Genomic DNA, 16,359 nt, shown 5'->3' with positions numbered 1-16,359 from the left:
CCACTGCATCCAGTGATTGGCTTATGGAATCTTTGTTCAGGCGATAGGCATCCCAAACCAGATGCCAGGTGGAGAAATTCCTCTCACCCTCACCTTCAGAATCCACAGCTAAGCCACCTGGGCTCCCGCGGGCTGCGCCGCCGCCTCACTCCCGGTGCACGTCTCCCCCTCTCGACCGCTAGGTGCTCACTCCCTCCCAGGGAGCACTTACACAATGGACTGACTTGCTTCCCTTGCACCTCTCTTTTGACTTCCAGCCCCAGCCCATAACTTGGGCAAGAGTCAGTCAGGAGCCTCTGCAAGGGAGCAGGGACCCGCGGAGTCTTCCAGAGGAGCTTGGAAGCACGCGCGCACACGCGGACAAAACAAACAATGCCTGGTCCACCAATGAATAAATTAACGACCCCCACGCCCCCACCCATCGCTCTGCAACCCGAAGAAAGAAACCCGGGACGGGGTTGCATAAATGAGAGATGTTTCGCCTTTCAAACTGCAAGCATTCCTGTCTGATGACAGCAAGAAATGCTGTGAATTCTGTTGGCAGTAAAGATTGACAGTGGCTTCGCCGGTGACAACGCCCCCCGTAGCGCGCTGAGCCAGGTTCCCTGAGAACCGAGAGGGGGAAGCGCAGGTGTTGGGGGAGGGAACGGCAGAGGCCAAGGCAGTTTAAGAGGGATGAGAAATGGGAAATTTGGAGGAAAAATGAATGAGTTCAACCGGGCTTTAACAGTGAAACTTCAGGAAAGAAAGGGATGGGATCTCTCCCCAGGTAACTACCCCGAGATGAAAAATAGATGAATGCATAAGGAAGTGGCCAACAACAACAAGTTTGAGGTGAGCAGCAAGTTGTTCACCTCCTCCCAGGCGTTTGATCAGCATCCCCCCAGCTGCCCCAGAACACGCGCTCCGCATCGGAGGCGGCGGCCGCTGTAGAAGCAGCAGCAGCATCAGCAACAGCAGCAGTACCAGCGGCAGCTGCGCGCCTCCGGCCCAGCCCTGCTCGGCTCCCCCTCTCGCCGGCGCCCTGCCTGTCTTGCGTGTGCGTGTGCGTGTGCTCAGCCTCAGCGTGAGGGGCACCTGCTCGTCTAGGCTCTCAGTAGAGGCAGCCTCGCCCGGAGCTGCCGCTGCTTGCCGCCTCTGGTGCTGCCGCTCACAGGCGCTTGAGCTCCCCGTTGCCGCCGCCGTCGCCTTGCCAGCCTGAGTTGGGCTCCGTGGGGCTTCCCCCCTCGCAGCCTCGGTCCTTCCCCGCTGCCGGCAAGTCAGCTTTGCTCCGAGTCACGTGTCAGTGCCTGAGGCAGAGACTGAGAGAAAAAAACGCGCTTCATTCCTTCTTCCACCGCCATACTGTATTTTATCCTAAATCTCATTTTTATTCCAACATTTTACTCCCGCTCGGTGAGTACCTTCTCAGTGGCATTCTTGTCCTCTTCTTCTTCTTTTTTTTTGTCCTTTTTTTGTTTTTGTTTTTTTGTTTTTTTTCTTCTTTTTTTTCCACTTCTTTGATTATTGTTTATATTTGGGAAAGCTGGAGGAGCATGGTTTTGAGCCTTTTCCTGAATCCAAGTTTTTATAGCATGCGATGGTTCTGTAGACAAGGCGCTGTGTCTGGGAGTCGCGGCGACCGTGCCCGCTGGGAGCGACTCCCAAGTCCAGCAAAATATGCAACTGGTTTTAAGGAAAAAGCGATGTGAAGTATGGTGCCTATTTTTTTTTCCTTTGTAAAAAATAAAAAGCATGTTTCTAACTCTTTTTTTGGCATACTCTTTTTCTGATAAGATTTTTTTGTATAGGTGGGATTTTACGGCAGTGTTTACAAGTTTGTGGTTTTGCAATACTGGTACCTGGTACAAACCACTGAGCAAATACATTAATTTTCTATTTTTTGTGCCCTTTTTGGAAGCCGGTGAGAACAAATTGGTTTTTTTTACCTCCTGTTTTTGCTACCCATTGATAACATGAAACTTTTCTTGCAGCTGGTGCCTGGGATGATTTTTAAGCAAATACTTTTTTCCTCCTTTAAATTAACTGTGACTTTTGCACATCTGACTTTTTTTAAAAGACCGAGATAATTTTATGATAGATATCCTGATATCTATATTATCCCTTCTTCCTCCCCCTCCCCTCCCCGTAAATCAATTTTCAAATGATGGCAGTGGAAGGTTTTTCTGGAAAAAAAAAAAAATGAAGTGCGGTTTGGTTTCCTTGTCAACGGAGGATGAAGTGAACAGCTGAGCAGCTCGCAGAGAGCAGGTACTTGGTCCCCTTGGAGGCGTTTCCCGGGTTTGCAATGGCAACACTGGTCTTGGCAAAGAAATCTGTGTGTGTGTGCGCGTGTGTGTGTTTTTGTGTGTTTATGCGCGTGTGTGCGCGCGCGCGGCTCGGGCAGGGTCCGAGCCCGCGGTGGGGAAAACCGTGAGGGGAGCTAGGGGAAACCAAAGTCCGTCCCCGGCCTGGGGCTGGTTTTTGTATGTGCGCAAAATACTGTCCCTCCCTCGGCTGCGCCCTGGTCATCTCCGCAGCGGGCGGCGTCTGCGCCCCGGGCGGCGCCGGCCGGGGACACAGGAGCCGGCGGGCCCTGTAAGTTCTCCGAGGGCCACTTGAAGAGCAGAAGGGGTGAGGGCCAAGGACGCTGCGCGAGCCGGCTGGGGCGGCCCATCGGAGCGCCGGGGAGACTGTGGGAGAAGCGGCAGGGGCAGTTCTTCCGAAGGGGCTGGGTCCTAGCCAGGGGACCCGGGGTGCTTGAGACCTTTCCAGATCCCTGAGGATGGCACCAACCCCCGCACGCTCAACTCCCGCTCCTCTTCTTTGCCTTGAGTAAACAACGCAGTAGGTCTTTGCCAGCCTGTTTTTCTTGTTCGGAAGGGTTTCGCCTTTTTAATGGTGCTGTCTTTGGATCTTTTCTTTCCCTTTTGTGTTGCTTTGGTTTTAAGTGCCTGGCGTCTTCCAGGGTGGGGGAAGATATCTACTTTCTGTGATGGTCAGTTGGATTTAATGTTGAGGACAAAACAGTTTGCATTGGTGAGACTACATCCGTAAGGTTGAGCATTAAAAGCACGATGTGTTTTCCCTCTTTTTAACCACCTGATGGTGGTTACAAAGCTTTTCCCCTGAGACGTGGCACAGGACAGGGGTAGGAGTTGGTGACGGTGGTGATAGATTTCAGTGTGTTGGTAGCATAACATAGTACTCAATGTTGAATGCTTTCTATGGAGTTTAAGACATTTTATGATTGTCCTGTTACATTTCCAGTATAATCTGGTACTACTTTTTGAAGGTAAATAAAATAATCTGGTACTACTTTTTGGTAGTAAAAAGCCATTTATGTACTTAACGCAGTGAAAATCTGCTGGCAAACTTGCTGTCCAAATAAATTTTGTGTTGTACTTTAAATCTTAAGTCTGGAGGCAGTTATTTAAATGATTTGATTCTGAAGCTTTGTGTAATTTGAATTCTGTTAAATAAGGCAGGTGAAATAACTTTTACTTCTCAGATTAAGTTTTCTTCTAGGTTATGTATAGACATAAAACACTAAATTCAACATAGAGAAGGGCCCATGACAAACATTTTAATAATATACAGTGTCTTTTTCAAGCAAATATTTGTCTGTAAGCTCAGTTTGTGAAGTTTTATGTCTGTGTTTCTTTACTCTTTGTGGGGAGAGAGGGAGTGCAAGTGATAATTAATCTGTAGAAGATTAAAATTTATTGCAATATCTAGAAGGCTATATATATTTTTTAATTCACAGTATTCTCTCTCATTTCAGAGGTCTTTGGAAGTAGCAGTGTGATTTACTTTCCTGCTCAGGGTAGCTTTTATCTGTTAAGAAAGTCCTGTTGCATTTATGTCAGGAAGATAGTTTCTGTCCTGTGTGTGGATCACCAGACTTGATATCCTGAAGGGCATGGTTCTAAGATTTGATGCATATATTATGTAACTAAGCTTTAAATTTTGTTTTTTTTGTTGTGGTGGTGGTAAGCACTCTAGTAAAATGTAGTCTTTCGTATGGTTTAAACAGCTAGCAAAAACATTTAAGAAGCCACTTGCAACATTCTGTGAGTTTTTAAAAATCACTGTTAGAAAATAATGTATATAAATAGAAATGCTCATTTATTTAAAAACGCAAGACAATACACGTCTAATATTTCTTTGAAGGATGTATGCACTGTAAGTCCTTTAGTTCTTTTAAAAGAGAGAAACACAGTGAGTGAGAAAGAAACCAGAATTTTCATTAACAGGCTCTCTTGCGGCCCTAAAATGGGCGTAGCTGTGTGTTAAGACTGGTTGGTAAGAGCACAGATGGTACTGTATATTTCCAAGTGGGCTTGAAACCATAGTGGGGTGGAAGAAGATGTCCACAGGATTTCAAGTGGGAGCAGATATGTAGCTGCACATTAAATTTTGTAAACAAAGATCATGCTGAAAACCTTTAATTATATTAGGTTTCCATTTAATGTTGATCATTATATTACATACTTCTGTTAAATTTCTATCTGCTGCAATGGAACTTTGAAATTTTCTCCTGCTCAAATTATATTGAGAATTCTACAGCTCTTTAAATTGGTCACCTATTCTGTGAGTGTTTTGGTTTAAAATCTTTGAAAGTAGTATCCTAGAGTTAGCACCGCCTACTGGTTTATCATGGGAAAATAGTATTGTTAAATTCTACAAGCCACCTACTCTGATTTTGATAAACTTAATCATGCAGATTACTTTTAATTGCTTACTGAGAGGAAATAAAATCTGCTGGGAAAGAGGGTTTGGAGTGAAGGTAGAAGCTGAAGGAAAGAAGACATGTAAATTAAATTGGTTCCTAGACTGTTAGTTGATTTTATAATCTGAATGTAATGAGGAAGTAGTCTCAAATTTAAAACAGCCTATTAAATTTACTGCAGCTTTTCAATGGGATGCCAAAATTTGGACATTTTGAAAAATCCTGGATTACTGATTAATTGTACATTTTCTGTCCCAGTCTTGAACATGGTAGAGAAAGAAAATCTTAGCTGGAGTTCTGTCTTGAGTGTGTGGTCTGTTCAAGAATTTTTAAATGAAGAAATTTTAATCATGAAAAATAAACATTTGATTATTTCATATATTTATCCACACATGATTATTAGCAAGCAAGTAGCACACTGATTTTTTTTCTTAGTCTGCATCAAGCAGCCATTCTGTGATGGGTTATACATAAAGGGGAGAAGTTTCAAACACGTACCTATAAAGGCACTTTTTATATTCTTAACTACAAATGATATATTATCCTTTCAAAAAAACCCAATAGTTTATTTTCTTTAATTTTTATGAAATGGTAATGGTTAAAGGAGCTACCACATTTATGCAACCCAATGATGCCATTAGGATTTGAAAATAATGGAATAGAAAATTAATGCACATACATTTGATATACCAAAAATTATATTTTCCTAGTTAGAAGATACTTGTGCTATTTGGACAATTGTTTCTTAAATAAAATAGTTTTTCTTTTTTTAAAGCAGCTAGTAAGAAGTATGTGGAAAAGCTCCTATGTCTGTTGCATTCTTGAAAGCATTTGATTTGAGTAAGAGTGTGGTCATGCTTTGGTTACTGTTTACTGATATTGTAAGTAGTCAATTAGGCAATATATCAAGTCAAATAAAACTACATTGGAAGTAGAACAGAAGTGAAGTGGATGTTTAGAATTGTTTGCATAATTAAATGGGTTTTGAAAATATTTTCATTAAAATTGATTTATTCTCTCTGACTTTTGAAAATTTTATTTTTAAGTAATTAGCTGTGACTTTAAAAAATACAGCTATTTTCTTCACTTCTTTTATCACATAGCCATTAAGAAAATTCCGTTTTGTGTATAAAAACCTGAGGTAATGATGAAATTTCTTCTTCAAGTTGTTTATGTAGCTCTGGAAAGAAATTAAAACCTAAATTAAAAAAATTCCTCACTGGTCTGAAGTTGTTATTAATTTCTAATTATTTCATTGTTATTATTATGATTTTCTACTTCTAGTGACATGCAAAAATGCATTTATAATCCCATATTCATAATTCAGTATGACTTTTTAATTTAATAAATTTCAGTAATTCACAGTGGCAACAAACTTTCACATTAGTGACGGTGAGGACAGTTAGTTTTGCTATACCCTGGTTTTGAAAACACTGATTATTAAGTAAAATTTAAGTAATAGTCTCATTTCTAAAGTTACCAAAAACTAGTTACACATTTAGCAAGTGTTATATAAATATTTGCCATCACTTTTCTTTTTTTTACTATTACATTTTGACGTGTGGAATACATATATCTAACCCAGCTATTGCCAACTTTTAGTAATTTTGCTTATTCAGGTAGCATTTTAGATTTTCAAGAAAATATTGGGGAATTTTTTTTGTTGCATGTTAGACTTATGTTTAATAGCAAACTTACATTGTGCAAAGTTGATTTTAAATTTTTAAATTCTCCCATAAATTTAAAGGTTTTTTAATTTATGTATTAATGCAGTTATTTTGAGACTGCGTTCTAGAAAACAGAGAGGTATCGATTTCCTTTTTCTATCCATTCTTAGCCACAGAGAGGGCAGTGGGAGAACTTCAGTTAGTGTTTAGGATAAATGTCTTCTGGACTGTCCTTGGAGACTCCTCAGCTGGGGTCAGGACTGTGAGATTTATTTCTTGAGCCTCTCCATTAAATCTAAATGGAGAGGAGAATTATAGTGGAGATCACGGGAACCCTATCCTGCTTTTCTGAAAGATGCAATGGAATGCATCGCTGTGCACCTTCGTACTAAAGAAAAACTAGAGATTTTTTTGTGTATTAATATGTTTCATGAAATTACAGTTGACTCATCGATAAAGAGTATATATATATTTTTTGCTTAGATAATATAGTTGGACATTTTGTCTAAACTTTAACAGTGGAAATTAATTACATTCATACATAATCCATGTGTTTAGAGAAAATATTTATACACATTTTGGTAGCCATATGCTAAATTGTAACAGAGCAACATATTTTTGAGTTAGTTTGGAAACTGTTCACAAGCAGGAGTAGGGAAAGTCTATTTTTGTCCCATTAAATCATTAGGAAAAGGAAAGGAAAGTAGGACTTAACATTTATTGATGTGTCAGATGAATGCACTTTCATTTGTCCTTCCCCTCCATAAGTAGTTGATATCATTATGATTTTATATTTTAGGGGAATCTGAGACTTGGAGAGATCTGTAATTTGTCAAGGCTCCGCAGGTAGTAAAGGGACAAATGATAGGCATATCTGAATTGACACTTCATGTCCCTCTTTCCATTCATGGAGCTGAAATTTTATTTGTTTTCTTTTACCTAGTATAAAACAACCACTGTGTATTTATTCTTGGTATGTTATTTAAAATGACTGTATTTTGGCAAGTTTTTTTTACTATTGAGTGCTATGGCCAGAACAGAAAATGGTATCATTTACCTACTTACTGGTGCTAAAAGGGCCTGCAAGTAACCATATTATCACACATCTCTCCTGGACCATAGGCTTCTCTGAAGAGACCCAATACATGGAAATTTGTGAGGGGCCACCAGTGCTTTGTGGTCAGGGCAAAACAGATGGTTCTTTGTCCACAGTGGGTTTGCAGAGGCTGTGGGAAAAGCACTCAACAAATATTTACTTCTTACAAAATGTGATGTCTACTCTTGAAGCCTTTGCAAAAGTGTGATGTGGAAAATAATCCAGTTGCACAAAGAAAGCTGAATACCTAATTCCTTCATAACACAGCAAATCTATAAATATAGGTGTCTCTTCTGTCTACCAGCATCTCACTATCAGCATTATCCCTTCCTCAGAATTTCACTGTTACGTATATTGAGATGTGACATTTTTCCGGCTCATTTTTATCTGTTAATGACAGAAAACACATAGAACTACAATATGTTATATTAGGATGCTGTTTTTAATTGCATCTTCAGATGTGTGGAAAAAGGTATTCCATTATTAGTTTCCTTAGAACTTGAAAAAATGAATATTTTTCAATAAAGACTGATAAAATATAGTAGAGGCAGTGTGAATAAACATGATGAAATGGATTTCAACGATGATGATAAATCTATGAGTCCATAAAATAATTTGATTTGGAGGCCAAGGTGGAGAGACTATTAAGAGCTCTTTTGGAATTTTGAAAATCAAGGCTATGAAACAAAACAAGAGGACATAAAAATATCCAGAAGAGGGCCTGGTTTGGTTGGGTGAGGGAGAGTGGTTCAGTTTTGGACATACCACTAATTTGAAGTCCCAACATTAACCTGGATGAAATGACCAATGTGCAATTGAAATTCAGGTGTAGAGCTGGAAAGCACACTGAAGGGCTTAAAAAGATGTAACAAAATTATTTATGTTAAAAACTTAGGAGGCAGGAGTTCCTGTCATGGTGCAGCAGAAAAGAATCTGACTGGGAACCATGAGGTTTCGAGTTTGATCCCTGGCTTCGCTCAGTGGGTTAAGGATCCAGCTTTGCCATGAGCTGTGGTGTAGGTTGCAGACACGGCTGATATCTGGCATTGCTGTGGCTCTGGTGTAGGCCGGCGGCTACAGCTCCGATTAGACCCCTAGCCTGGGAACTTCCATATGCCATGGGTGCGGCTCTAAAAAAGACAAAGAGACAGAAAAAAAAAAAAAATTAAGAGGCAAACCTTTGAAAAACACCTGCATTTTTCTGATTGGATATAAAAGGATCTAGTTAAAGGCAGACAGAAAAAGGAAGATAGTCAGCGGAGCCTGGGAAAGTGTATGCCTGAGAGAAGAGTGTTGCTCAACAAGTCTAATACTTCATAGACTTGAAGGAAGGAGACTCCTGAGAAAAAAGTCCTTGAATTTGTGATTAAAATCCATTAATCTTAAGAGGAAACTAAATGAATGAGACATATTAGACTTGAAACTGAAGACGTACTCCATGATTCTGGACATGGTATGATCACATCATAAAGAAGTCAGTTTCCAAGACTGTATGTACCACATCCCTGTGCGTGTGTGCATGTGCACGTGCTCATGCATGCTTGTGTACCTGTAACATAATCTAAATAGCAAGACCAGTAAGATGTTTTTCTGAAATAAGGTAAATTGATTTTAAGTTACCTCTAGAGGATAAAAAAGAATATCTAGGAAAAATTAGAAAAGGAAGGACAAAGAGTGAGCTAAGCCATCAGGTATTAACATATACTGTATATCTTTTAAAAATGTATTTATCAGCTCTCTCTTTAAAAGGCTTCCATGCAGTGTCTTTCTAGCAGCAATGAGCACATTTATTGCTTAAGTCATGGTTTCTAAATACCATATTCCACTCAAGGGGACCAAACTCTCTGGAGAATTTGCTGATTCTAAGTCTGGGCAGGAAAAAATATAAGATGAGCCTGTGATCTCTCATTGTGCCAGGAAGTGAAAAATTGCCCCCAGACAAATAAGGTTGTATAAACTTTATTTGTAAACTGTAACTAAATGGGAGCTAGCTTCAAGGGCCTCCCAGGTGCCAAATTCAGATAAATTTGAACATCCATGGTTGTTGTTTTGCACCCTCAGGTGAAATTTCAAACTGGTCTCTATACAGGCAGGGCCAGGAGAGAACAGAAAAAGAAGCAGACTACTTCAGCTTGGTACTTGTCAATTTTAATAATCAAGGCAACTTATATACAAGTCTTGTCTTAGGCAGCTGTAAGACCAGCAGGTTTCTGTAATCACCCACTGAAATCATATAAAGTTTATTCAGGTTTCCCCTGCTGTCTGAAAATGGAGTGTTCCTGTGAAACCTTTCATAAGACAAAATGACGTAAAGTGAAGAAGCAATGACCTAGGACATATCTTGTTAACAGACGCACAAAATAATTCAAGATAAATCACAGATGCTCACAGACACAGTTAAAGGTATGGAGGCTTTGTGCTGAGATGCTGAGTGTAGGTTCCAGGAAGGAGCTTGGTAGTGCCACTCCTGATGCTCTAGTGAGTGCTGCCTCTGAAAGGCTTGATGCAAAATAATGAATGCTGTTTTCACTTCTTGCTTTTATTCATAAAACGGAAATCCTCTTTGGATTTCTTTCAATTAGTGAAAGCAGGTAGTACTGTAGGTCTTTAGTAACAGCGAGGAGGAGGATCCCTGTATAGAGGCCTTAATGGGATTCAGTCACATATCCAATCCAGATGCTCTCAATAAGGCATGGTTCTCTCAAGGCTGAGTCTTGGAAGTGGCTGAATATATATTCCAGGTAGGAATCCTCTGATTGTCTGGGTTTAGCTTGAATTTCAACCAGTGGTCACCTTCTTTCACTGCCCTACTCCAGCAAGATTGACTGTAACAGATGGTCAAACATTGAATAAAGTAATTTTTATAAGTCCATAGTAATACTCTGAATAAAAAATATTAATGAAAGAAAATGGTTCTGGCAATACTTAAATTGAAAGAAATGGTTAGCCTGCCTTTTAGGAGGAACTCTGGTGTAGTTGATGAAGGACAGCTCTTCTTTACAAAACTTATAAGTTAGTAAATGTAGGAAATGCTAGAATGAGAAAATCATTGTAACTTCCTTTGAAATACACGTTTCAGGTGAAGATCATCCAAAGATGCTAGTAACACCATTAGTTACAAACATCTTGGGGAGTAATCTGTTCCTCTGGTGCTCAAGGATTACTTCTTAATTGCGTTTGGTGTTTGCCTTCTTAAATAGTTGAGTGATCAAACCTGGAATCAGTAACAGGCAACCTGATGCCATGAGCCTCTTGATGCAGTGTGGAGTCTCCAGCACCAACCACTTGTGAAATATTGTTGCAGAATATTTAAGCTGAACCTAAAATCCGTTTAGGCTTAACTTCTAATTTACAGAAAAATACAGAGAAAGTGGAACCTGTTAAACTGAACCACGAGGAGGTAATGATATGTATTCACAGGGTTTACGATTCTTCATGGAAGATACCAGACATGTGGCCTCTTCAAAAGTTATTGCCACTGAGGGGAGACTTTTCTAGATTAAAAAAGACTAAAGACAACCAAATACAGTGTTTGGAGCTTTATTTGATCTTATTTTATTTTTTTTTCTTTTTAAAGGCTATAAAGGATCAAATTTTGATAGGATTGGGGAAATTTGCATATGGGCTAGCTAATAAATAATATTTGGAGATGCCTGCTGAATTATTTAGGGATAAATGCCATGAGGCCTGCAATGTTATTTCTTATGAGTCATGGTAAAATAATATGTGTGAGTGTATGTGTGTGTGTGCTCACACAAAGCAAATTGTTTGTTAATAATTTTTTAACAAAATTTTATAATGATTTTTATTTTTACATTGGTTTATGGTTTACAGTGTTCTGTCAGTTTTCTACTGTAAGCAAGGTAGACCCAGTTACACATACATGTATACATTGTTAATTTGTTAATAATTTTTGAATCCAAGGAGTGATTGTTCAGATTTTATTGTATTATTCTTCCAAATTATCTGTTTGTGAGTTCCCTGCTATGGCACAATGGGATCGTGGAGATCTCTGGAGTTCTGGCCTACAGGTTCAATCTCCCAATCAGCACAGTAGGTTGAGGATCTGGCATTGCCTCATATGGCATGGGTTGCAGCTTCAGCTTGTATCTGATCCCTGGCCTGGGAACTCCATGTGCCAGAAGGCCAAAAAAGAAAAAAAAAAATTATATTTGAATTTTTTCAGTAAAAGTGTTGAAATATCTGTTAGTTGTTATTAAGGGGGGAAAATGTGTATATTAAGGTTAAATAGAAGCGGAAATCTAGTTTTTAATGTTTAGGGTCATATGGCATCTTTGAAAATATGAAGACAAAAAATAAATGCAGTTCAAATGTTAGTTGTAGGAATAAAATACTATTCAAAGGAGTAATATTACTCAGGGAAGGATATATTTTTAAGCCACAGTAAAGAAAATATGAATGTATGTTTAATTTTGTCAGGATGGAATTCCCTTAGCAAGAAGAGATAGTGATATGGGGAGGAAGGTGATATTCCAGAGCAAGTTTTAGAATGTTCCAAGATGGTCGGTATGATCAATAGTAGCATGAGAAGAGGCTGGTCACATCTTAGCAGAGGAAGGGAATTGAATAAGTTCACGAATTAATCAAATTGATCATTTGTTCAGCCCTGCACCAGAGGATGGGGACTCAGTCATGAATAAGACTGGTTAAAGACCCTGCCTACAGGGAGTTTGCCATCTACTGATTACTGTAGTTTTTTCAGCTATAACTCAAGGTCATAGGTTGAGATTAACTGGTGTGGGGATAGGAGTTTAGGGAATATAGCAGAGGTCTATAAAAAGACTCAATAGCCGTAAGGACGAACTTGGCAAAATTAAAACCAATTTGTTGTTGCTTTAGTTGACACAAGCTTCACTTTCTCTAGCAACACTTAAGTAATCTGAATGGGTTGAACAAACAACTCAAGTTACTTGTTGATGGGCAAGACATGCGTAATGTAAAACAAAGAGCTGGGCTTTTTAGATGCAGTACATATATTATAGCAGACTGACCATAAATCTGGGGTCGGGAAGGAGGCAAGAGCAGCTACAGGAGATGAATAGACTAAGAACAGAGAAGATTTGAGAGCCTGAAGGTCAAGATGAAAACCAATAGTAGGTTCACTATTTTTAATAGGATGAGAGAGGTGCAAGGATGGATGGTTTGTTTTTCTTTTTTTTCCAGATTATTTCCCAGTATAGGAGGGTTGGTTTTGATTGGAGGAGAGTATTGTATTTCTAGATTTTGAAAGTGAAGCAGAGTCAAATTATGAACAAATTTTAGAGTTTTGGGAGGTGTGTAGCTGAGGCAGATACTACTGATAGTTGGGAAATTGAGAAGTGTCATGAGGAGAAGATGAGTGTCAAAGGGGTGATTTTTAACACCTTTTTAAAAATTCATAAGGGGATGACAGGGAAAAAGTTGGAGAGGAAAACTTTGAAACGTGGTAAACGTGTCATTGTCATTCCTGGAGCTTTATAAATAACTGGATGCCATAAAGGATTTTTTTTTTTTTCCTTTTGTGACTTCTGGGATTTTAAGCCCTTCTTATAAGAAGAGTTGTAGGTAAATAGTATGTATATTTATCTTGTTTGTGTTTGAGTAGAAGTTTTAGTTAATATAGAAATAAATTCTGCAGTTGAATACTGCAACCCAAAGTTGAGTTTTATAAGGATGTCACTGAGCAAAAGCAGGGAAACAAATGTAGACTACTACAATCCAGTATTTTCTATAGTAAATTACTCATAGTTAAAAGAACATTATAGTGTGTCTGTTATTGTATTTTTTTTTTTTTTATTATTTTCCCACTGTACAGCAAGGGGGTCAGGTCATCCTTAGATGTCTACATTGCAGTTACAGTTTTTTCCCCCACCCTTTCTTCTGTTGCGACATGAGTATCTAGACATAGTTCTCAATGCTATTCAGCAGGATCTCCTTATAAATCTATTCTAGGTTGTGTCTGATAAGCCCAAGCTCCCGATCCCTCCCACTCCCTCCCCCTCCCATCAGGCAACCACAAGTCTCTTCTCCAAGTCCATGATTTTCTTTTCTGAGGAGATGTTCATTTGTGCTGGATATTAGATTCCAGTTATAAGTGATATCATATGGTATTTGTCTTTGTCTTTCTGGCTCATTTCACTCAGGATGAGATTCTCTAGTTCCATCCATGTTGCTGCAAATGGCATTATGTCATCCTTTTTTATGGCTGAGTAGTATTCCATTGTGTATATATACCACATCTTCCGAATCCAATCATCTGTCGATGGACATTTGGATTGTTTCCATGTCCTGGCTATTGTTATTGTATTTTTGAGTCAAGAGTTCAAACTTTTCTCTTTAAATCTGAAGTCCAGTTAGCAGGTAGATAGACAGTAGCTCTTGTTACTGCCAGTTCTGTTGCTGCAGCTGCTACTGTCTCATTCCATTTATAAATCACTCCTAGACCAGACTGATAGCTAAATTCTTAGTCATATTATGCCTCATCTTTGTAGCACTCAGGAGGAGTGCTGTTGTTACTATCCCAGAGAGTAACATTATCAGGAAGTTGGGGACCAGATGAGTAACTTGTCAAATGTCTCAGTGTTGTCCAATGGCTGAGTAAAGACCTGAACTCAAGACTTTTTGGCCCCAAAATTGAACTACACCACTGTGCTTTGTTTAGAAGATGGAAGTTCCTGTGTGGCTCAGTGGGTTAAGGATATGGCCTTGCCACAGCTGTGGTGCAGGCTAAAACTGTGTCAGAGGTTTGACCCCGGCCCGGGAACGATCACGTGCCACCCATTTGGCCAAAAAAAAAAAAAAAAAAAAAAAAAGATGAAGCAAAAGAGATACTTTGATATTTGATATTTACATCAATAGGTCAGTGGCATTTGTCTAACAAAATAGACACACAACAGCTTGCTATGTAGAAAAGATTTAAAAATACACAGTACTTTCAGTTAGAACTGTGCTCTGTATATTTCAGTTCTTATTTTCTCAGTGTCTTCTGTAGTATTTCTGCTCAGGGCATAATTGGTGAAATCTTGAACACTCATTCATTCGTTCAGCCAGTATTTGTTGAGAATCTACCATATCTAAGTTACTGTATTTTAGGAGATTTTAAAAAGTTTAAAAAGAAAACCAAGCACTGGACCATATACTTGGGAAAGGAAATGGTACCTGTGAAAAATGACAATACATAAAGTTTTCAGAATTAGGAAAATTAGGGATGGGAAGTTTCTGTGTGGCGCAGTGGGTTAATGATCCTGCTTGTCTCTGTGCAGGCGTTTGTTCGATCCCTGGCTCGGTGCAGTGGGGTAAGTATCCAGCACTTCTGCAGCTGTGCTGTATGTTGCAGCTCAGGCATGGATTAGATCCCTGGCCAGAGAACTCCCATATGCCATGGGGGCCGTGGGGGGTGGGGGGTGGAGTAGGAAAGGGGAAGAAAAGAAGTGATGGTTATTTAGGTCATTAAGGCACTTGAAAATTTTGGGACATAGTGCCTTTCTCTATTCTCCAGTGACTTGACTAGGTCCTCGGGATGGGTGAATGGATGGTGCTCTCTTGACACTGTATTCAAAGTCAGGAATGTAATGGGAACATACAGGGGAAATGTCTAGCAGGAAAAGTAAAAAGACCAAGGAAGAGAACAGGAACAAGAAAAACGTTTAGAGAAGGCCATCAGGAAAGAAAATGGGGAAATGACAGGAATGATAGATTTTTGAGAAGAAAAAGAGATTGGCAGTAAATCAATATTTGTGGGACTTTGTATTCATACACATTTTATGCCCTAAAATAGAGTCCATTTTTTTGAGAAATTGAATTTTGTTCTGGAATATCTTGAGCTTATTCAAAATTTCAAATAAAAATATCTTCTGGAAACTCTGAAATACTCTAAAAACTAAAAAATGAATTCAGAAATATCTATGCTTTAGATTTTTCAGATAGACAACAGTATCTTAATGAACCAATAATATGAGAATATTTTGTTTTATTTAGTATCTGAACCCATTCCATCATGTTTGTGGTTTTTTATTTCGGAATCTCTAGATCTTCCTTCCCTATTCCAGACCTCTCTCCTGTCATTGTTGCAATTCTAGAAAAGAAAAACAAAGAAGGAGAAAAGAAAGGATAGAAGAGGGAGAAGGGGAGACAGAGGAAGAGACCAACTAGATCAGCAAGACTCTCCAGATAAACACTGTCCTGGAAAAATTTAATTTAAGCCATGAAAGCAGGCTGCCATACATAATATTATGTTTTTTAATTAATTAATTAATTGATTATTTTTTGTCTTTTTTGGGGCTGCACCCACAGCATATGGAGGTTCCCAGGCTAGGGTCGAATGGGAGGTACAGCACAGCCACGTCAGATGTGAGCCCCGTCTGCAGCTGACACCATAGCCCATGGCAATGCCGGATCCTTAACCCACTGAACGAGGGCAGGGATTGAACCTGCGTCCTCATTCGTTTCCTCTGAACCACGATGGGAACTCCAATTTTATGTTTGTTAAAAGACATGAAGAAACCAAAAGAAGCATCAGAAACTAATTTTCATAATGTATTTTATGCAACTCAGTGTATCAAAAATGATCCTTTCAGTGTGTTGATATAAAATGTTTTAAATATTTGACATTTTTTGGTACTAAGTTTTTGAAATCCAGTTTGTTTATTGCTTACAGCCTATGACTAGCCAAGGTTAAATGTGGAGAGATGCCACGTGTGTGAGGACATAGGATAATGCAGATCCACAGGGGTCAGGAGATCTCAGGACTCTGTCATGTTTTTAAATTCCTTTTGGCATCTTGCCCTTTCCCAGCGATTAGCAAAGATATATTTTAAAATACCCTCAGATTGTCTCAATTTTAGCTTTCACATTTTATTAAGAATCTAAACTTAAATTCATTGAAG

The 16,359-nt window shown here is 39.1% G+C and overlaps 1 protein-coding gene across 10 annotated transcripts in view; it reads left to right on the top strand.

Annotated features, from left to right (window-relative positions):
* RALYL (RALY RNA binding protein-like) overlaps positions 937 to 16,359 on the top strand; it is a 774,288-nt gene continuing 758,865 nt past the window's right edge. For 3 of the 10 annotated variants that reach the window (XM_021090620.1, XM_021090626.1, XM_021090625.1), the window contains exon 1: positions 1,077 to 2,250. The gene's annotated coding sequence lies outside the window, so the exon portion shown is untranslated. Of the gene's footprint in view, positions 2,251 to 2,476; positions 2,578 to 2,600; positions 2,827 to 16,359 lie in introns of those variants that run through there. The other 7 variants (XM_021090629.1, XM_021090631.1, XM_021090635.1 and 4 more) reach the window with 6 other exon arrangements.

This window comes from Sus scrofa, chromosome 4 (assembly GCF_000003025.6).
Source record: "Sus scrofa isolate TJ Tabasco breed Duroc chromosome 4, Sscrofa11.1, whole genome shotgun sequence".
NCBI lineage: Eukaryota > Metazoa > Chordata > Mammalia > Artiodactyla > Suidae > Sus > Sus scrofa.
Note: the sequence above shows the minus strand (reverse complement) of the source record. Positions and strands in the feature narration are given on the sequence as shown.